The sequence below is a fragment of the Pelobates fuscus genome, chromosome 4, assembly GCF_036172605.1.
Source record: "Pelobates fuscus isolate aPelFus1 chromosome 4, aPelFus1.pri, whole genome shotgun sequence".
Taxonomy (NCBI): Eukaryota; Metazoa; Chordata; class Amphibia; order Anura; family Pelobatidae; genus Pelobates; species Pelobates fuscus.
The window spans coordinates 287374245-287396564 of NC_086320.1; the positions used below are offsets into that span (position 1 = coordinate 287374245).

General features: G+C 42.4%; 1 protein-coding gene across 1 annotated transcript in view; it reads right to left on the bottom strand.

The window, feature by feature from the left end:
* The window catches only part of COL6A6 (collagen type VI alpha 6 chain), a 230004-nt gene extending 226533 nt beyond the window's left edge, over positions 1–3471 (bottom strand). Inside the window, exon 1 of the mRNA XM_063453115.1 lies at positions 3390–3471. The gene's annotated coding sequence lies outside the window, so the exon portion shown is untranslated. The remainder of the gene's footprint in view (positions 1–3389) is intronic.
* Between the last annotated feature and the right edge of the window lie 18849 nt (positions 3472–22320).

Below are 22320 nucleotides of genomic sequence, written 5' to 3' on the forward strand. Positions count from 1 at the left end.
CTCTGTGTCATTTTACAAGCGTGGGAAAGTTCTTTGGAATTTTCCCACGCTGTGTAAAATGACACAGAGCACTGTGATTGGATGGCTTCAAATCCATCCAATTACAGTGCTCTGTGTCATTTTACAAGCGTGGGAAAATTCCAAAGAACTTTCCCACGCTTGTAAAATGACACAGAGCACTGTGATTGGATGGCTTGAAATCCATCCAATTACAGTGCTCTGTGTCATTTTACACAGCGTGGGAAAATTCCAAAGAACTTTCCCACGCTTGTAAAATGACAAAGAGCACTCTGATTGGCTCAAACCCACCAATCAGAGTGTTCTTAGCCTAATTGCAGGGCGGGGCAAGGCTTTATAAGCCTTCCCCCGCCCTGCAGAGCTCAGTCTGCGCGGAGCCCTCCATGGGTGAAGATGGATTATTTTTTTTGCGCTCGGGTTTTTTTTTTTTTTAATTGCGTCGGTTATTATGGCTTTTTATTTGCCCTTTTTTGGGGCTGAAGAAAGAAAACATCGAATGGTAAGTTGTTTTTATCTCATTTTTTTTTTGTTACAGGTTTTTAGTTAAAGGTCCCCCACTCATTATTTTTAGGGTGAGGGGGGTAGGTAGGGAGATATTTTTTTTTTGGGGGGGGGAAGGGTTAACTAGGGTCCCCCCCCCTTTGTATTTAGGGCCCCCACCCGCCGCTCAGGGGTGGGGGCCGGGGGGGGACAGTAGGTCCCCCCCTATCGTGAATTTTAGGGCCCCCACCCACCGCTCAGGGGTGGGGGCCAGGGGGGACAGTAGGTCCCCCCCTATCGTGAATTTTAGGGCCCCCACCCGCCGCACAGGGGTGGGGGCCGGGGGGACAGTAGGTCCCCCCCATTGTGAATTTTAGGGCCCCCACCCGCCGCTCAGGGGTGGGGGCCGGGGGGGGGACAGTAGGTCCCCCCCCTTATTGAGAATGTTAGGGCCCCCACCCGCCGCTCAGGGGTGGGGGCCGGGGGGGGGCAGTAGGTCCCCCCTATCGTGAATTTTAGGGCCCCCACCCACCGCTCAGGGGTGGGGGCTGGGGGGGGACAGTAGGTCCCCCCCCCTTATTAATTTTAGGGCCCCCACCCACCGCTCAGGGGTGGGGGCCGGGGGGGGACAGTAGGTCCCCCCCCCTTATTGAGAATGTAAGGGCCCCCGCCCGCCGCTCAGGGGTGGGGGCCGGGGGGGCAGTAGGTCCCCCCCTATCGTGAATTTTAGGGCCCCCACCCACCGCTCAGGGGTGGGGGCCGGGGGGGGGCAGTAGGTCCCCCCCCCCTATTTTTCATTTTAGGGCCCCCACCCGCCACACAGGGCTGTGCTGACAGGCTATCAGCACACAAAGTGCGTTCACTTGATCTTGATTTTGTTTTTATAATGGTATATAGTGATTAGGAACGGCTGCCAAGAACTCTGGCAGTTACACATTTCATTAACATGACATCATTTCCAAGTCTGTAGCTTAATGTACATGAAATATACTTAAATCTGTTGAGAACTGCTTCAATAATCTGCTGAGAGAACAAGTGCTATAGAAAACTCATTTCATATTGCCCCTTTATAACAAAAAAATATGTTATATTTGAATGTATGGTGAGAAGGTGCAAAAAACAAGGGAATTGCTATAGCTCTGTCACTCACTCTATATAATCCTTTCAAACCATTCCCTTGCAGAGACGATGATTAATAAGACTGTGCAATACATTCCTTCAATCAGTTTTAAGTTTCCTGACATTCTAACCTTTTAGCATCACATCCTTACACTGATCTACATTTACAAACTAGCAATGTAGCATAAACATGCAAACTATACAAAATACATATATTTAAAAACAATTATTTTAAAAAGATCATGGACATATTCAAATTACCAACAAGATTTGTCATATTGCAGATAAGAATTACCTTAAAATGCTTAGTGAATTTTGTAATAATGTGTATTACAGGATTAACAAACACATTTGATGTATAAGTGAAAACACTGAAAAACTAAAAATAAACGACTTTACAATGCTTTATAGACACCTCACTATTGTAATGTTACCTATACAGATTATAGGTATGTGTGTGTGTATGTGTGTGTGTGTGTGTGTGTGTGTGTGTGTGTATATATATGCATTATCAGGCTTCAAATTTGAAGTCTACTAACAAGGCCTTAAAAGGTGCTTACCACTGCAAGACGTAGCATACACCGTAGAATTTACTCTTGCCAATGTCTAGTGCCAATTTTGATATGTATATACTATATACAACTACAGGAGATACAGTACCTCCTCCCATTTGTAATGTAATATCTTTATTACATCACTACATAAATAAACTATGCATAAATACACTAGTTAACTATTGCATATGCTGTATACCCCCCTCTTTTGTGTTATACCCATTAAAATGCCAAGTACCCCTGTTCCTGTTAGCTCTATATATTTATTAAAATATATGTATATCCACTATATAGCTACATGTTCTGGATTGCAGCTCTGAACACTTATTATCACTATATAATAAAATATTCATTACATGCCCTGTCTTATTATTGCACACACTGCACTGTGGTCTGTGAAGTGTTAATCAATTAATCACATTTGTTACCACTATATAATAAACAAACAAATAGTGTAGCCTTGTTTACTGTAACGTTACATGCATAGTGCTAAGTACACCTGTAAAATCAATATTACATATGCAATAGCCACTTTATAAATTCTGCTGCATCTATTGTATGAATTCTACACGTTCCTCAATCCCCCCCTACAGTAATGATTTCTGTAAACTGCTTAGGGCATCTGACTGTTATATGTATAGATATACAACAAGTCATTCTGCTGACATTTGGTTCTAGAAGTGCAGATGTTTGCAAATGTATGTTGAATCACATTGCATACAATTTATACTGCAACTTCAAATTTGAAATAAATTATTATATATTATAATAAATTATTAAACATAACAGGGTTAGTTCACTTATTTTTTAAATGTATTCAATTGAAAATAGATTTAACAATTTAGGCAAAAATAGCTGCTTTGGAAAAATTGTCAAACTTTTATTTGGGCTAGTTGCCCAAAATGTGCAATTTGTTTTTAAATTTACTACAAGTCAGTGTTTAGTGAATACACTCCCATGTGAAATAGCATTAACAAAAATAATATGATACGGAAAACATAATTTAAAAAAAAATACAGGATCAGTCACTTTGCAAGCATGTGTATTTTAACATTTTGTATATATTTGCAGTTTTATATTATTTTGCTACACCATCTGGACTCTCATACAGGTGTTCTATGGATTGACAGACATGGACATATTACCTACAATAATATTACAGTTACATTTAGGCTGCATAAAATAAATAAAATAACGACATAAAAATGAATTACTTACAAGAAATCTGAAGGGATTCCAAACTCGTGAAAGTAAATTTCTGACCAAAGAGTGGGTTTTCTTGCAAATGTTAGCAGTAGACGATGAAGTATCTAACTCTGAGCAAGGCACAGATCCCTCCCTCTGTTGAATGGTTATATAGAAAAATCTCCCCCTGCTTAGAAATCTGGGTGATGATGAGCTAAAAAGATGTAGGATTTCCTAGGAACTTCTAAAAAAGATTTGGAATATCAATCATTATAAGAACTGCCACCAAGATCTGTATTTAATTAAATAGAAATAAAATTATATACCATGTATATACCAAATTCAGAATGTTACAGATTCAGACAACTTAAAATGATTTCCTAGAAGAAAAAAGATGAATTAACATAAGGATTTTGGCTAACCTTTTTATACAGAATACTTTTGTATTTTTAAATCAGATTCAGTAATTCTGTCACGATTTGGGGTCTTTGCAAATTTGGCAAAGAATCCCTATGATATCCCCGCTTGGGGACGTGTGAGCCTAAAGGTACAGTGAAAGATTACTTGCACTCACCTAAAGCTGTATCCCCCGTGTTCTGATACTTATGATTGCTTTAAAATTCATTCATTGTGAGTGTTTTTATAGAGAGTCTATCTTTATGCAATATTCAAAATATTTAAAGGGTTACTCCTCCACCATGACTACTTCTGCTTTTAGAAGAGGTGGTGGTGGTAGGAATTTGTATATGCAGCATTTCTGAGCCAGTTGCACCTTTGACATGTGTGACTTGTGCAGCCAAGAAATCTGTTTCAGGCCGCCTAATATCAGTTCTGTGCAAAAATGACATCTGTTGTCAGTGCACACAGTGTGTTCACAACAGACATAATGCTTGAATCTCCCCTCCCTCCTTTCATTCAGGTTCCCACGCCTAAATATATCCTTAACATCACTTTTTTTAAAATGTATTTCTTTAATATCCCTACTCACCCTCCCTCTTTTTACTCTGTCCACTCCCAGTACCTCCCTCCCCTTACATGCTCAGTGCACGCTCATGTGTTCTGAGCCAATGAGAATGGTCCAATCAAACGCTTCTGTTTGATAAATGCTTGAATGACCTTGGGAGGTCTCATGATGTCAGAGCAGCCATGGAAACCTGTCACTGGGTTCCAGGTAAGTTTACAGGGTTTTACAGTGGGGAGAACCAATCCTATTGCCCAATAGGGCATTCTACATAAAAAAAAATTCATTCAAAAGGGTTAGAGTGACCCTTTAAGTATAATATTGAAAATTACTTTAATATGTAAGGACTGTATAAAACACTTTGCTCCTTGTGCCTAGAGGGGTATCAGCTACACCTTGGTGACAAGGCCCAAAGAAGACCAATATGATTGTCCGGGCTTATGCATCGCTTGAACAGAGGGAACAGCTATTTTGAGTGGGATCAGTTTGATATGTAACTGGTATAGGTTCTCTCTGTAATGGCACAAGTGAGCAATAACAATTTTGAGACCTGAGCAGGGACTAACTGAAGGAAAACTATTAAGATTTCTCTTAACTTTATCCCATCCCATCTGATATTTTCTGCTTTTGTTTCAATGTATTTACATATCCTCTCTCTAAAAGGGTAATCCAGACATCCACCCTCTGCTTAGTGTGCTTAGAGGTATATCAGCTACACCTAGCTAACACGGTTTTATAAAACAACTAGCATGTCATTTAGACCTTTTAATGTATATAGTATATATAGAAAGCAATCGGTTGCTGCAGAAATCGAACACATTCTAAATACAAGCTGTGTTTTCTGAATTCTGCTTTCAGAAACACAGAAACACTTTTGTGAATAATAAAATAAAAGATTGTATTAGGGGGGTGCCCTGGGCAGCATGTTGACTCTTGGGCCCCTTGTTATCATGCAAGAAGACACAGGCGCAGCAAAATGCAAAATGACAAACCCACGGAAACGCTCTCTCGGTTTGCAATAGGAAAAGACATGCTGCTGCTGGAGGGTGCAAGATGACTCCTGGGTCCCTGCTATAGCCACCGGACCACGAGAGAAATGTGTCCCCCCTTCCTGGCCACAGGTAGGAGGCAGGGAGGAGGGAAATAGTGTGATGTGTGGATGCAGTGTGACTGTAGTGCATGTAGTGTGTGTGTTTGTTGTGTGGAATAAGTACTGGGGGCATGGGGGTGCAGGTTTTTTAATCAGTTGTGCTTATTCCCCCCTCCCATGCCTCTTGCCTGTGGAGGGAAGGCATGGGGGGGTGAGGGGGGAGTCCAACTAATTAAAAATCTGCTTTTTCCAGTACTTATCCCAAACAACAGACACTACATCCACTAGACAAACACACACTGTATTCACTACACACACTGCATCGGCTACACAAAAACGCACACCACATGCACTACACAAACATGCACACTACATGCACTACACAAACACGCACACTACAGATACACGCATACTACATGCACTACACAAACACGCACACTACATGCATTACACACATACATTGCATCCACTACACACAATGCATCCACTATAAAAACACACAAGCTATGTACCTGTCTATCTGCATGTGTATCTGAATGTCTGTGTTTGTGTGTCAGTGTTTGTATCTGTATGTGTGTTTGTATCTGTGTATCTAAGTGTGACTGTGTGTCTGTGTATTTGCATGTGTGTACCTGTGTGTCTGTTTGTATTTGTACGTGTGTTTGTATCTGGGTATTTGTGTCATTGTTTGTGTCTGTGTAGCTGCGTGTGTGTCTGTGTAGCTGCATGTATGTCAGTATCTGTGTGTGACTGTGTGTCTATGTATCTGCATGTGTGTACCTATGTGTCTGTGTGTATGCATGTGTGAGTATGTATCTGTGTGTGTGTAGCTGTGTCTGTATCTTCGTGTGTGTCTGTATATCTGTCTGTCAGTGTGCATCTGTATGTCTATATATCTGCAAGTGTATCAGTGTGTATATGTGTGTGTGTGTGTGTGCATACATCTCAGCATCTTACCAACACTACACACAAATCCACCCCTGTAATCAAACCTCAAAACTACAAACACATCTAAGTATTAGAACACCACCATTATATATAAACACACCATTGTATTAAAAAAAACACACTAAACACAGATGCACGCCTGCATTCAAAATTCTCTTGATAATTGTTTATACATTAATTTAACACTTAAAGGGACACTTCAGGAATCAATACAACTTTAATGCATTTGCTAGATTTTAGCTTCAATAATATTTTATTGCATGCTCAAATCGCTAAATTTACTCGGACCAATTTGGCACCCTTTTGGCCAATTTCTTTCATTGTTGTATTCAGTGCAATTATTTTCTTCTAGTTCAGCTTTTTGCAAATATAGTGTAAATATTAAAAATATGATTCACACTAAACTGAATCACATTTTATCTAACCAATGTCATGTTTAATGCAAAATATCCCACATTTGAACATTTTTTTATGCTTAAACCTCTATCTGAAGAATGTTTAAGAGGTTGTTGAACTATATCTCTGGTTTACTCCCACACTGCCAATTTCCTTTGCTTTACAGCTGCCATTATACAGTGCAATGCTTGATCCACTGCAATGTGTAAACGTAGAAGAGACAAGTGTGGATACAGAATCCACATTTTGAAGGGGCATTCCTAGATTTTGTGTTGGATTTTAGGAAAATGGACACATACATTAGCACACACAGGTTCACACACTTACACACAAAGAGACAGTGACAAATAACCTCATCTACACATACACATACACATGCACAGATTCATATGTGCTAGACTAGATGCTGCACATGTCTTTCTGAGAGCACTGATTTTAAAGGAACACTCCACTGCTCGAAAAAAAAATGTAATCGCTGTTTAGTACATATACCCCAAATAAAAAACATGTATGCATTTAATTATGCATTATTTTCATTTGGAGTTATACATGCAGTTCTCCTGTCTACTGCCTTTGCAAATCCTCCCTTACTAACCCCGCCCAGACTTTCTGTGGCTGCCCAATCACAGACTTCCCTTCTCAATTGCTGCTCCACTGACATAAACCAAGCAGGGTATTACAGGAAAAAGTGTCTGCCTCTAAGCCAAGGGGGTGTAGCAAGGTTAAATTATAAAAGTGCCAATTTATTTTGAAATCTGCACTTTTTGTAATTAATAGAGGACACACTCCTAACACATGAAGCATTTCAGCAAGCTATAGTGCTTTACGGCTTCAGAGTGTCTCCTTGTGGTGAGAAGTGGAGATCTCAAACTACTTAAAGCGGCACTGTCTTGCCGAACTTAACTTCCCCCAATAGCTTCCTCTTCTCTCCCTCTCTCAGGATCTGTTCTTCATTTCTTCCAATCTGCTCTAGTATTCTTCAAAACATAAGACAAAGTAGGGACTATTTTGTCTTGTGTGTTTTTCCTACGCTTGACCTGCTCTGACCCAAGGGAGGAGCAAAGTCAGCTCCATTTCCTGTGGTCAAAGCAATTTTCCCACTATCTAAGAGAGAGGAAGCAGTGTAGTGAGTTATTTTCACCTAGCAATTCAAAATGCCTCATGTTTTAGTAATCCAAGTCTCGATTCCCATCTCAGGTCAGTGGGGGCACAAGATTGATGCCTAATGTACGGAAAGGAAGGAAAGCGTTCCAATAGGTGCGCAGCCATCTTAGGAAGGTCGAATGCACCTATAACGTTATAGACATTAGAGACTCCCCATATTGTATGGGGCGGAACATCGCTACTATCGGCCCATATTAGGATATGAGCGGAAATTATGTTAACTAACACACATGTAACAATTCAAGTATTAATGGGGGGTATAAATGAATCTATCTTCATACCTAGATCTATATGCTCCCAAAGAAGACCTATGTTATTGATCGAAACACGTTGTGCTTGCTATTTTGTTTTATTTGTTTGTGACAATAAAGTCTTTTTTCTCATACACTTACCTGGTTCCTGACTCTCAAACAGAGAAAAGCTGCTGCTTTGTGGTGGTCCCGGTGGTGAAATCTTCTACTACATCCTAATAAGATTGATGAAATGCCTGCATAGTTTAGAGCTGACTTATCTGGGCTATAAAACTTGTGAGTGTTCCAAGTTACTTTAATATTTATTTAAATATGTACATTTAACTCTATGATGTTTTTTTATGCTTACATTAAATAGATTATACTGACAGACACACACTGACACACACACTCACGGACAAGTACACACTCTTAGATACACTGACATACACACACACTGATTTGACACAATCTGACACTCAGTCATTCAGACACGCACTGACAGACACACACAAGCACTGACAGACACGCACAGTCATTCAGTCACACACATTCACTGACAGATACACACACATTCACTGAACGACACATACAATCACTCTGACATTCACTGACAGACATACACGCATTCACTGACACATATACACACGCATTCACTGACAGACAAACTTACTGTCAGACACACTGATAGATAAACAAAAACACATTCACTGACAGACACACACACTAATTGACAAACACACACTCATTGACACACACACATTTTCCCCCAACACAATTATTATTATTATTATTTATGTAAATACACCCAGCCTCCCTTCTTTTGAGAGAGCTGAGTGGATTATTTACCTGTGGTCCATTGGGGCTGCTGGGCGTGCAAGCTTGCGGGTAGGCAGAACGTCAGGCAGGCGGGCGCCCACAGTAGGCGGTGAGGGAGCTGTGATCTCCCTGCTCAGCTCCCTCGCGTGCCACTAAGTGATGCCGGTAGCCGGACTGACGCCATATTCCGACTCCTGGCATCACCGCGGGTTGTGTGAGGGAGCTAAGCAGGGAGAGCTCAGGGGAATGTACTCCCTCGCCACCCGCCAAGAACTCAAATGGCTGCCTGCCCCAGGGGAGCCCAAAGGTGGCCAGCCGACCAGCTCTTGGGCCTCCATAAAATGAGGCTTACAAGGCATTAGCCTGGAAAGTGCCACCCAAGGTAAATGCCTTGTTAGCCTTGTGGTACATACAGTCCTGTGTTTGAAGTGACAAAGCACTTGGGTGATTTTTAGCTGCACTGGGTTTTTGTTTGTATTTAGATCTAAGTGCCATTGTTCCTTGTAAATCCCTTTTGTTTTGAATTTACCACAATATATGCCTGCACCAGGCAGGAACTCTACATATATAAATGTTATTTTGTTACTAATTTACTAACCAACCTAGCACCAAAGCCACTAGTTGGACCATGATGGAGCCGATGATGCCCCTGACCTCATCATCTAGTCCTCTCCTTGCCACATCAGGTTTACTGTGTTTGATTTGACTTGTTTTGCTCTTTGGCATTGTATAAAGTTGTTTGGTATTTTTTTGTTGTTGCTCTTTTCATATTTTATTACTCTGTTATATTTTATTTCTCTTTTATATGCTATTTGCCACTAAGCAATAACCAGGGCCGGATTAAGAGCACAGTGGGCCTGGTGCTGACAATTATGATGGGCCTAATTACAGAATCTTATCGACCAAAAACACTAAAACAGTCATACCTCCCAAGCGTCATGTATCTGATGGAGATGGTGCTGGAGGGAAACTCATAGGATGCAGCTATAAGAAAACACATACTCTATGCTCTATGCTTTCAACTTATGCTTTCATCTTTCAAATAAATCCATAACCCCCAACAGCAGTTTCCAGTGAAGCAGGAAGTCAATGGGTGGGGTAAAAGGGTGTGCCACTGGCACAAATCACGTGACCAGACCTGCCAAAAGGGGGTGAACATGCCCAAAGAATTGGAAGGTCAGCCTGGCATGAATGCATGTCAGGCTGCCTGCCAATCCTGCAGGCTGTCCAACTAAGGCCATACTATGCAGGCAACACCCCGAGCTTGACATAAATCCTTACCTTCTTACTAGCAGGCAGAAGTTCCTGGTATATAGTCTGAGACAGAGAGAAGGTGTATGTAGTGAGTATAGAAGAAAGGGGACATGCCACAGTGTTAGAGAGACCAACGTCTGCATTACCTAAACTAATTTTATTGTCAGCCAGTCCACACAAGTTTTGTTCCCATACATCCCTCTTAAGCTTCCAAACTTAAATGGACACTATAGTCACCAGAACAACTACAGCTTATTGTATTTGTTCTGGTAAGTAGAAACATTCCATTCAGGCTTTTTGCAGAAAACACTGTCTTTTCAGAGAAAATAACTCCACTGGCCGCTCCTTAGATGGCTGCTAGAGGTGCCTCCTGGGGCAGTACTGTCTAGTGTGCAGCACTGCCATTCAGTGTCTCCACCCTCTGCATGCAGACACTGAACTTTCCTCATAGAGATGCATTGATTCAATTTATCTTTATTAGGAGATGCTGATTGGCCAGGGCTATGTTGGACTTGTGCTGGCTCTGCCCCTGATCTGCCTAGTTGACAGCCTTAGCCAATCCTATGGGGAAGTATTGTAATTTGCTAAGACCACCACTCCTGATGATGTCAGCAGACAGTCAGTTCAGAGGCATAGCCAGCAGCTGCAGACTTGAATACAAGTAATATTTTACTATATTTAGGGAGGCAAGAAGGGGCCAGGGTGGTGGTTTTAACATCATAGGGTCAGAAATACATGATTGTGTTCCTGACCCTATAGTGCTCCTTTAAGCAAGAGTATGTGAAGATTAGTTAAGGTTGCCACCTTTCTTGGAAAAAAAATACCAGCCTTAATCATTTGTATAATTAATTAGTTATGCGTGACATCACATGATGGAAATCACAAGGAGTGACATTAGAGACAATTCTGTAAAATCACCAACAAACTACTCACAGTTTGATTCTGCTGTATAGTTGGATTGCTCCCAGTGTCTCCCTGTCTCCCAGTGTCTCAGTCTCGCAAGTCACCCAGTGTCTCAGTGTCCCTATGTATCACAGTGTCAGTGTCCCCATGTTGCCCAGTCCCCTAGTCTCCCAGTGTCTCAGTTTCCCCATTTCTCCCAGTGTCCCAATGTCTCAGTGTCACTAGGATACTGGGGACACAGTGAGACATGGGGACACTGAGAGAAATGGGGACACTGAGAGACATGGGTACACTGAGAGACCAGGGGACACAGAGACATGGGGACACTGAGACATTTAGGGAAACTGGGAGAAATGGGGACACTGAGACACTAGGGACACAGACACTGGGAGACTAGGGGACACTGGGAGACTAGGGGACACTGGGAGACTAGGGGACACTGGGAGACTAGGGGACACTGACTGGGAGACCAACACTTGGGGACACTGGGAGACATGGGGACACTGGGGCATATAGTGACACTGGGACATATGGGGACACTAGGCACACTGAGAGACATGGGACACAGACACTGGGAGACTTGGGGACACTAGGGACACTAGGGACACTGGCTGGGGGACATGGGTGTGGTAACTTGTCTTCCTTGCATGATCATTTATCTTCCTTTCAGGACTTCCTTAAACAAAAACTAGGTGGGAGGGCTAAGAATCTTTCCTTCCCTCCCACAATTGCTAAAGGAAGTGAGGCATGAACAGGATGTGATGTAAAACACATCATCTCAACTAAGGGCATATAACATAAGGCCAGGCAGGAAATCAGTCTATTGCTTCCTTTTCTTCCTTGGTGGATGTGATGTTGGACTTGCAGCAGTGAGCCATTACTAGATGTGAAGGCCTAACCGTGGGTGAGATCAAACGTGTGGGGAAAGGGATTACTATATGGATAGATAGATTTAAAAGGGTTGTTGCTCCGTGGGTCTGGGCTGTGTGTTTGTGATACATTTATAGTATTGTGTTGTTGCCTTCTAAATAAATACCTTTTAATGTAGACGAACCTTGTGTAATATTTATATTAATTTGGTGATACACCACAATGGGGACATTGGGAGACATGGGGACATAGTGTCTCCGTGTTCCAATGTCTCAGTGTCTCCCAATGTCCCTATGTCTCACAGCATCCCCATGTGTCTCAGCATACCCATGTGTCCCAGTGTCCCCTAGTGTCTCAGTGTCCCCATGTTTTCCAGTGTCCCCAAGTGTCTTAGTGTTCCCAGGTCTCCCTGTGTCTGTGTCCCCATGTGTCCTAGTGTCTCAGTGTCCCCTAGTGTCTGTGTCCCCATGTGTCCCCTAGTGTCTGTGTCCTCTAGTGTCTCAGTGTCCCCATATGTCCCCTAGTGTCTCAGTGTCCCCATGTTTTCCAGTGTCCCCAAGTGTCTCAGTGTTCCCAGGTCTCCCAGTGTCTGTGTCCCCATGTCCCCTAGTGTCTCAGTGTCCCCTAGTGTCTGTGTCCCCATGTGTACCCTAGTGTCAGTGTCCCCTAGTGTCTCCATATGTCCCCTAGTGTCTCAGTGTCCCCTAGTGTCTCAGTGTCCCCATGTGTCCCTGCTGCCTTTCCCCCATCCCTCACTTACCTGAGCTGTAGACCTGCTGTCTGGTCTCTGTGATGTGTTGCTGCTCCCCCACGGATCAGTGAGTAGTGGAGAGAGGCAGGGATATGCTGTAACTTCCTATCCCTGCCTCTCTCCACACAGAGTGACCCCTACTGGCTGGTGCTGGTATTGCAGAGTAATCTCCATTTATTCTGAGAAAAATACCTGCGTTTGTATAGCAGGTATTACTGCAATACAGGCACGGCCAGGCAGCCTCAAATACTGGCTGTGCCAGTAAAATACCATCCAGGTGGCAAACCTAAGCAGTGTGTAAAAAAAAAAAAAAAAAAAAAAAAGTTTTTTTTTTTTTTTTTAATGGGCCTATTCCATGGGCCTGGGCCTGGAGCTGCAGCTCCATCAGCCCCTATGTTAATCCGGCCCTGGCAATAACCAGTTGCCACAAATGTGTTGCAGAGAGAAAGGGATGTTCTACTCATGTTAAAAAACAAAATAAAAGGCTGTCTTCATTCTCATCAATAAAGATGTTGCATTCCAGTAACACCTTAGTTAAGCAAAAGTATTGGGGATTTAATTTCAGTATATGGTCAGACATTGCATAAACCTTCCATTACACCATTGTGCCCCATTTTTGGCAAATTATATATATATATATATATATATATTGTAAGGAAACCAAGTTTAGACAAACCGCATTCGGTAGTTTCCTCCCGAAAGGTCAGAGTCTAAGGTAGTGCGAGCTTGCTGTGATAGTTACAGGAACCGAAATCCATACGGAATAAAACAGCTGCATAAGATAATTCCCTTGTTACAGCATACGAATTCCAAATAACAGTCAGAGTCCAGGTTCAGGATACAAGTAGAACTAACGTTTATTCACACACATGGCTTTTTATGCAGGTCCCCATGCAAGGGGACATCCCACAGGGAGGAGTAACATTTATCCAATCCCGAACAGTAAAAATATAAAACACACCCAATACAAACAGGCAGTTCCCTCCCCTAGTCCTGGAGATAATCAGGTCTGATATAGTAACAACCTAATTATCTCCAGGCTGAAAATTCACTATTTTCCCCAATTTCTGGAACACCCCTTTATACCTGGGGTATCCCCACAAATGCTATATCCCCTGATAGCCCCGATCCGGGTGACCAACATATCCAAATTTCACCCGGATCGGTTCAGGGGTTCGCAAAAAGTATGGAAGTCCTTTGTGACCGGTCCACTGGGGGCGGACTGCCCAAAATAGTTCCAGAGGTTCGTGTGGTTTTGCCGGTCACTTCAGAAAAAGGGAAGAAATGCATAAAAGTACCGAATGAATTCCCCTGGCTCCTAGCAGCGATTGTTCCCCTCATTCGTGTGCGTATTTGTACCGATTAGCGCTCTCCTAGCTAATCGGTATCACTAGTTCCAGCGTTCGCATGATGGGGACCGGTGATTGGGAAGTCGAGTGTCCGATTTTAGTTCCAGACACTCGACGACCAAGTCCCGCTGCCTTTGTTTGGCGAAAACAAGATGGCCGCGGTTTTCTCTGCCACGTGGCGTTCGACAGTACGAACGCTGACCGCACACATAGAGGGTGAAAGTGATGCCGGCTTTGAAGTTAAGTGAGCCAGGGGTGGTCTCTGTTCGGCAGTCCCATCTGCCGAATGAAAAGTACACAAAAAGGCAAGAACTATGCAACAAAATATCTAATAATATAGTCATTTCTTCACATATATATATATATATATATATATATATATATATATATATATATATATATATATATATTTGTGCTTGGAATTTCTAATACGTAATGGGATGTAGAAGGAGAAGCAAAGTTGGTTGAGGTATGCCAAAACCAACGTACGAGTAGGCCTGTAAAAAGAGGGCCTACAAAGGTGAATTGTTAATATAGGTGGGTGTAGGTGGGTGGGGACAACAGCTTGCACGACAAAGGTAAGTAGAGGGGTAGGATTTAAATAGGGTCATAACTCCTCCCACAAATTCAGGCCAAATGGCCTTCCAACAAATATAGACACAGAGGATTATTTACATTCTCACAGACATACTGGCAGTAATTTTCACATTATCGCATAAACCCATACATACTGTTGTATCAACTAGTCCGAACTATGCATATTCCCCATACTTCATTACAGCCCAAAAGCTGTAATGCCCAAAAGCCCAAAAGCAAACACACACGTACAACTTAAGTGTCATTTGGATAAACCAACCACATATCTTTTGTTTATTATATTGTTATTTATCATTAAGAAGAGAACATGTAACAGATGATAAACACATATTTATACCAGGAACCTAATAAAAAAAAAAAAACACAGCCACGACCAACTCTGATGATTTGTTACATTCCTTTGTGCTAGCAGTCAGCGGGCAAGTAGTTTTGTAGTTTTGGCAGTGCAAGGGTTAATTATATGGTAACAGGTCATGGCTTGTTAGCCAGCCACCACATTAAATAGTAAAAAAATATTACAATAAAAAAATAAAAATGGGGGGGGGGGGAGGGAGGGGGTCAATAAGATCTCCATATTACATATTAAAAAAAACCAAAAACATATTGCAATAAAATGAATCTGTATACACCTATGGAGGGCTTGCTGCAGACTGACCTCTGGTTGCATGGAAAGCCCTTACATAGGCTTTTCCATGCTATGCCAGCTATTCCAAAGCATGATACAATTACCCACAATCTGCAATATAAGCGCTCTGATTGGTTGGCTAGTAAGCATGGCAGGTGGGGCTTATGGAGGCTTAAAACCTTACTTGTGTTAAGGGCTCATGATAGTACAGAAGATACAAACACTGATGGTATTAAAAGAGCAAGTCGGTTGTGGTGTGCCGGAACCGACGATGAGGTAGGCCTGTAAATAAAGAGGGCCCACCAAGAAGAAATGTAAAGAGAAAAGGAGTTAATAATGAGGAGTGGGTGGGAGGGTGATGCAGCGCTGACCTCGAACGATATGGAGTCAGGTAAGGGGTGTCCCTTAAGTAGGGAAGAGGTGTGTCATACGCCCCTCCCACAATTACAGGCCAAAAGGCCTTAATACTTGTGTTAAGGGCTCATGATAGTACAGAAGATACAAACACTGATGGTATTAAAAGAGCAAGTCGGTTGTGGTGTGCCGGAACCGACGATGAGGTAGGCCTGTAAATAAAGAGGGCAAAAGTAGAAAATCAAATTTATTACATACCAGCAATATACATACTTTAACCAGACATGTCTTGAAAGGCATTTCTTACTTCTTGTACCGGGTTAGGTATGTATCTAGAGTAAGCCGATGATTTCCAGCGCCCTAGTGACTTGATAACATGAACTGGAATGTTTGCACTGGATGCTGTGGAGGCCGCTCCTATGCGGAAGGAGTGGCCCGAATAGTTAGCTGATTTGAGGCCCAGCTGTGCAAGTAAAGACCTGACGTGTGTCATAAAGGTGGTGGTAGTGAGTACCGAACCTTGTAGACTGAAAGTGGTTGAGATGGTGGTTCGTTGTTATGCTGGGTATATGAGTCCAGTAGTTTGACGGGGCTCCACCTGTTGTGAGTAGGATAGTACTTAACCTCTACTGAAAGTGCATGTTGACTGGTTTTGGAGTGAGGCAGAGTCAAGATATAATAGTCCATGTGTTTTGTTAAGTGTGAATGAAGTAGGATGTGAGTGGACTGTGTTGTGCTGATGGCGGTAAATTCTCTTGGTCTCAAGAAACCATAAACAAGGCTACGTATATGGCGGTTTTAACGATGAGGTTTGTGTTGTTGGCAAAGGGTTTAAATCTAGTGAATTGTATAAGTCTTTAAAAATATGGAAATCTATGGGTAGCCTCTGGGCCGTACGTGGGGGTTCGGATCTCTGAATACCCCTAAGGGTGTTCTTAATTGGTAGGAGGACACTTGATTTGTCTGGTTGTAAAGTTAGCATGTGATGTTGGATGCCTGTCAGATATGGTTTGATTGTGTTGTTTGATAGTTTGAGTTTGAGGTGGCAAAAAGAAGCAAAGCCCAACCAGGATGTCACGATGAAAGGTTGTAAGATGTTGTGTTCAGAAAGGAATCTTTAAATCAAATGAAAGCTCTATCGTAAGTTTCCCGGGTATTAGTAGACAGTGCTAATTGGGACAATGTTCTGCTATGTTGCATAATAGCATCTAGTCCATTACTAGATGGTGGAATAGTGGGGTGTTCATGGCTGTGAGTGCGGCTGACGGGAGTATTTGACGAAAAGCCTGGAAATTAAAGCGAGACAAATTGTCAGCAGCAGTGTTACATACACCTGGAACATGAATACAAAACAAGAGAAAATTATGACATGCAGCCAGCCAAGTGAGTTTCCTCAAGAATCTCATAATAGTCAGTGATTTGGATCGGCCTTGTTTATAATGTGACAAGTTACTTGGTTGTCTGAGTAGCAACGTACAGACGAACCTGCCCATAAATGCACCCATGCCACGGCAACCGTCATGATGGGATATATCTCAAACAGAGCTGAGGTAGTGTAAAAACCCTCCAGGTCCTGAACTTCTGAAGGCCAGCTGCCCCAAAGCCATTCGTTCCTGAAAAAATGCTGTAACACCTGTGGTAGACGCCGCGTCTGACCAAATGGTAGGCGAGGAGTCAGACAATTTTGGAAGGAACATGCTTTTACCATTCAAGGTGGTTAAAAATTTTCTCCACATAATTACGCCTGCCGTGGCTTGGGTATCCAGGGGTGACCTGTGTCCATCATGTCTAAAAGTGGGAAACATGAAAAGGAGTTGTGAGATGAAAGCCCGGCCTTGAGGTATGATGCGAATGGCAAAATTCAGTGACCCAAGCAGAGACTAATTCTTGCGGTTGCAAGTACCGAGTTGTATGTAGAGATTATGTTGATCAGAATGTTTTCTACCTTGGGCGTGGCAGGCTAGCTTGCATGGTGGCTGAGTCTAGTATGATACCCAGGAATGTGATGAAGGTATCTGGTCCTTCAGTCTTGGTGGAGGAGACTGGGACACCCACCTGTTCGAATAGACTGATGGTTTCTTTTAGGCTACTGGGAGGGGAAATATTCTCCTCGACCAGTAAGAAATCATCCAGATAATGTATAACTGTAGGGCATCTGGCTATATTTAATAAAACCAGCATAGGGTTTCGGCGAATACGTCGAAAATGGCCGGACTACTTTGGAACCTAAATGTTAAACGTGAGCAAAATAGTAGTTCCCTGCCCACTTGATACCATGCAGGTGACACAGTGTAGGGTGGATAGGCAGTAACTTGAAAGCATTGTGATATCAGTCTTACTGAGCCATGCTCCGGCCCCTGCCTGCATGATAGCCGTAATGGCGTGATCTATGGTGGAATATTGCAGTGAAAATTCCTCAGAGGGTATGAGGGAGTTCAGACTAGGAGTGGCAGAGGTGTGAGGTGTTGATAGATCAATGATAAGTCTCTGTTTGTGAGAAGATTTCCCCGTGACAATACCGATGGGGTTTGTCCGCCATGTGGTGAACGGAGGGGACTGGAAGGGCCCCCATAGGAAGTCCTCTGCCACTTCCTGGCTATGAGTGCCTCCACCGCTGTAGGGTTTGTTGTGCGGATTGTAAATTAGGACATTCCAGGATTCCGGAAGGCATGTGTAGGAGGCCTGTGTGAATCCTTCTGATAGACCAGAGATAATGAATTCCACCAAATGTCTAGATGGATGATGTGGCAGTAATGTCGTAAGTACAGAAATGTTTATTGATGTTAAGTATAGTTTTGGGATACATTTTATTTGGACACAGATTTAGCATGTGCCCTGAAACAGATGGCTGGAGAAAGTTATTGCAACTCAACTAGTGCTAGAGGGGTCGCAGCGGCCGACCCAGCCATGGTAAGGGGTGTAGTGACCGATTCCCCAGGGGTGATACTGGCAGGCTAACTAGGCCTGAAAGGCGAAAAATTAATCTTGTTTGTGACAGGTGAGGCCCTGCTAGTTGCCAAGTGGCTATGAGAGGCTCTGTCTATGAGTTGGCGCGAGGGGTTATTGAGGCCACCCGTCGTAGTGGCAGGAATCGTAGGCCTCTCAGTGATAGTAAAAGAAAACAGGGGGAGGGAGTGACAGGTGAGGCCCTCTCTAATATTGCGAGGCGGCTAACTCACGTGTGGCCCGATGGCGTTTGCCTCCGAAACGTTGAGGCGGGGTGTTGGCCTCGCGGACCACTAAACGATAGGCAGAAATGCCAAGAAGGGAGGTACCTATTTGGGCCTATACCCCTAACTTGCCAGTACTCTATGGCCTAGAAGAATGAAACGTATGTGAACTACAACGTGAGCAGGCTTACGTACCTGGTAGTATGTATGAAGTTTTGAGATTCGACAGGTATGAAAACCTGGATAAACCTAAAAAGGGATCGAGTGAGAATGGATCCTGTGAGACCTGTGTAATCTGTATAGGCTGGGATTAGGCTTCTAGCAGTATGTGTGGGAGGTGTAAAATCTATGAGTATGATAGTGACATGACTGCCCATGCTTGGTGACAAGCGTTACGCTGAGTCCGATACCTGGCAGCAGGGGATTGGCCGTGTAATGTGTATATATGGAAGGTGATCAGATGATATGCATGTCACTAAACTGATCTGGGAATGCAAGGGACTTTTTAATGTGAAGTGACAATATGCAGAATCATAAATGTTGCTGTAAAGTGACGTATGAATGTATGAACCAGAACGTGTGATTCAAAAACCGAAAGTCTTGTGAGACGTATATGCCGTGTTCTTGAATACTCGTGTTACGTCGCCTGAGTGTGTCAAGAAAAGGCCTGAGTTTGTAAATGCCATGTGAAATTATGTGAAATGACAATCTATGCAGAAAATGTTGTAACGTGACGTATGAGTGGTTGAACCAATGCGTGTGATTCAACCCGAAACCCTCTGTGGAAGGTAGGACCGTGTTCTTATATACTCGTGGTATATCGTATGAGTATGATAAGAAATGGCCTGAATAGTTAGTGCCATGTAATCGTAATAACATCATATCTCCATTATACTCTTTGAAAATAGGACCGTGTCCTTGAACTCGTGGTATGTCGTACGAGCATGACAGAAAAAGGAGCCGTAATGTAGGCTAACCATAACAGTAATATACATGTAATATCTGCATTGTAAAATAAAATAACTTATTATTAAAACCATATATATATAATAAGCAAACTGAAACAAAATAGACAACCTAAGATCGTGTAAAATAAGTATTTTAAAGTTTAACCGATAACTGTGCAGGAAACGTATGATTGGTTGGATCAGTACGTGTGATTCAACCCGAGTATGAATGAAAAGGAATTAAATCCTTGTGTCATGGTTAACAACAAAGAAATGAGGCCTGTAACGTAGGCTGATTTAATTGTAATGAAATGGATAATTATAAAAAAAACTCCAGTAAGCGTGGGAGTCCAATGTCTATACAGAAATGTTAGCTGGTTTCATACCCTTGATGTAATAAGTGATACCTTAAAAATAGCATGAAAACGGTCTGTCTATTTAACCAAGCAACTTTTTAACCAAATGTAAATACATAAAATGATGAAATGTAACTCACGAAAAAGATCTATGTGAATACATAGCAGAATAACCGAATCTTAGTATGAAGGGAAACAGAAGTTAGCATGAATAGCTTAACCGTATGCATTTTAATGCGAACAGCAATCGTGCATAGAATATACTATGAATAAGTGCCGACCAGAAAACACAAACCGAAATGACAATCGTTTAAATGAAGCAAGGTTGTTTTTTACATGAAATGCAATAATGTCTGAGAAGCCTGTAGTACACTGAATGACCGGTAGGGGTCAGTGTGTAGGCGAAAATGCAGTGGTTCGATGGTTTGTACATGAAATGCAATAATGTCTGAGAAGCCTGTAGTACACCGAATGACCGGTAGGGGTCAGTGTGTAGGCGAAAATGCAGTGGTTCGTTGGTTTGTACATGAAATGCAATAATGTCTGAGAAGCCTGTAGTAGACTGAATGACCGGTAGGGGTCAGTGTGTAGGCGAAAATGCAGTGGTTTGTACATGAAATGCGATAATGTCTAAGAAGCCTGTAGTACACCCAAAGACCGGTAGGGGGTTTAAACGAATGATATGCATGAACATGCAATGGTTTTAGAACAGACTTAGACAAAATGCAGCCGTAAAGTGAGGACCTGACCCGTGCATGGTGCCGTGGGACTGATGCCTGGCATAACGGGTAGGTTGACTTACAGTTTGTGAGTCACTTGGACACCATCCACGGCGATGGATTGAAGAAAGAAGGTGGTAGGCCGGAAAAGCCTGTGGCTGGATTCCTGACACAGCTCTGCTTAAAAAACCTCATGGAGTAATCAGGTAAAATGGCGTCTGGATGACCCGGAAGTGGAAATGATGCAGCGCTGACCTCGAACGATATGGAGTCAGGTAAGGGGTGTCCCTTAAGTAGGGAAGAGGTGTGTCATACGCCCCTCCCACAATTACAGGCCAAAAGGCCTTAATACTTATGATAAAATAATGGTTTTATTGATGCTCACAGGATTTTTATTTATTTAATAATGTAGAGGCAGCCAGCCGGCCTACTTACCAATTATTACCAATTTCAACATAGTTACATTGCACTCCGCATAGCTCAATATGCAGACAGATGGTTTTAGCCCAATTAGTATAGGACCATTTAAACTTTAGCGAATTATCCTGATAGTAATTAAACCTGCATCAGGAAACCTACCTTTGGTGGCACTTAAATCCCTGGTTTCCAGGTGATAATGTTGACCACTACTTACTGTGCCACTGTGGAACCTGATATCCTGGCTTGATTCTATTTTATTTCTTGACATCTTGATTTTCTGATCGCTTGTTTTTGTGTGTTAAATGTGAATATCACAGATGCTAAATTTCTGACTTGATTGCTGCCAGCAAGAAATTACCAGTCAGGTACATGGTTTCTGGCTGCTTTGAGCTCTTTCGTGGTTCCAGAATACTAGTGATGTTTTTGTCCTGATATTGTTTCATTGTTTTTGGCCTGGCTTATCATTTGAATATTCTTGATCTCTTGTATTTGTGTATCAGACCCGAGTTGTATAACTACCCTGTTCGAGTAGCAGACCCTGATTGTTTATCAACCTGTTCCAGTCCGTAATCCTGATTTGTTTGACTACATTTGTTCTGATACTAGCCTGCATTTTGTCCGGTACACAGTTTTGTTTATTTTCAGTCTTTTTGTGTTCCTTTTTGGCCTCTTATTTCATAGTTCCAACTTAAAGTTAAGCCCAGCTACTCTAAGATCCGGTAATATGCTTCTTCTATCCCTCTGTCTTTATCTTAATATGTTAGATCTCACTTTGCTGAGCCAACCCTGACAACCCATATTGTTAAGAAAATGACCATGTTTTTGGAAGACTATGTGTGCCTCATGTTCATGTGCTTGGGGACACCATTAACACACACTCTCATGGTTGCTGTAAAATACCTTATCATGATTACATAGTCAGGCATTATATCAGATAAATTCCGATCACCTTCAGTTAGCTTGTATACAATGTTATCTGTGTGACTTAGACCAATACAAAAAATGAAATAACATGCTAAAGACATGCATTAGCTCATGTAT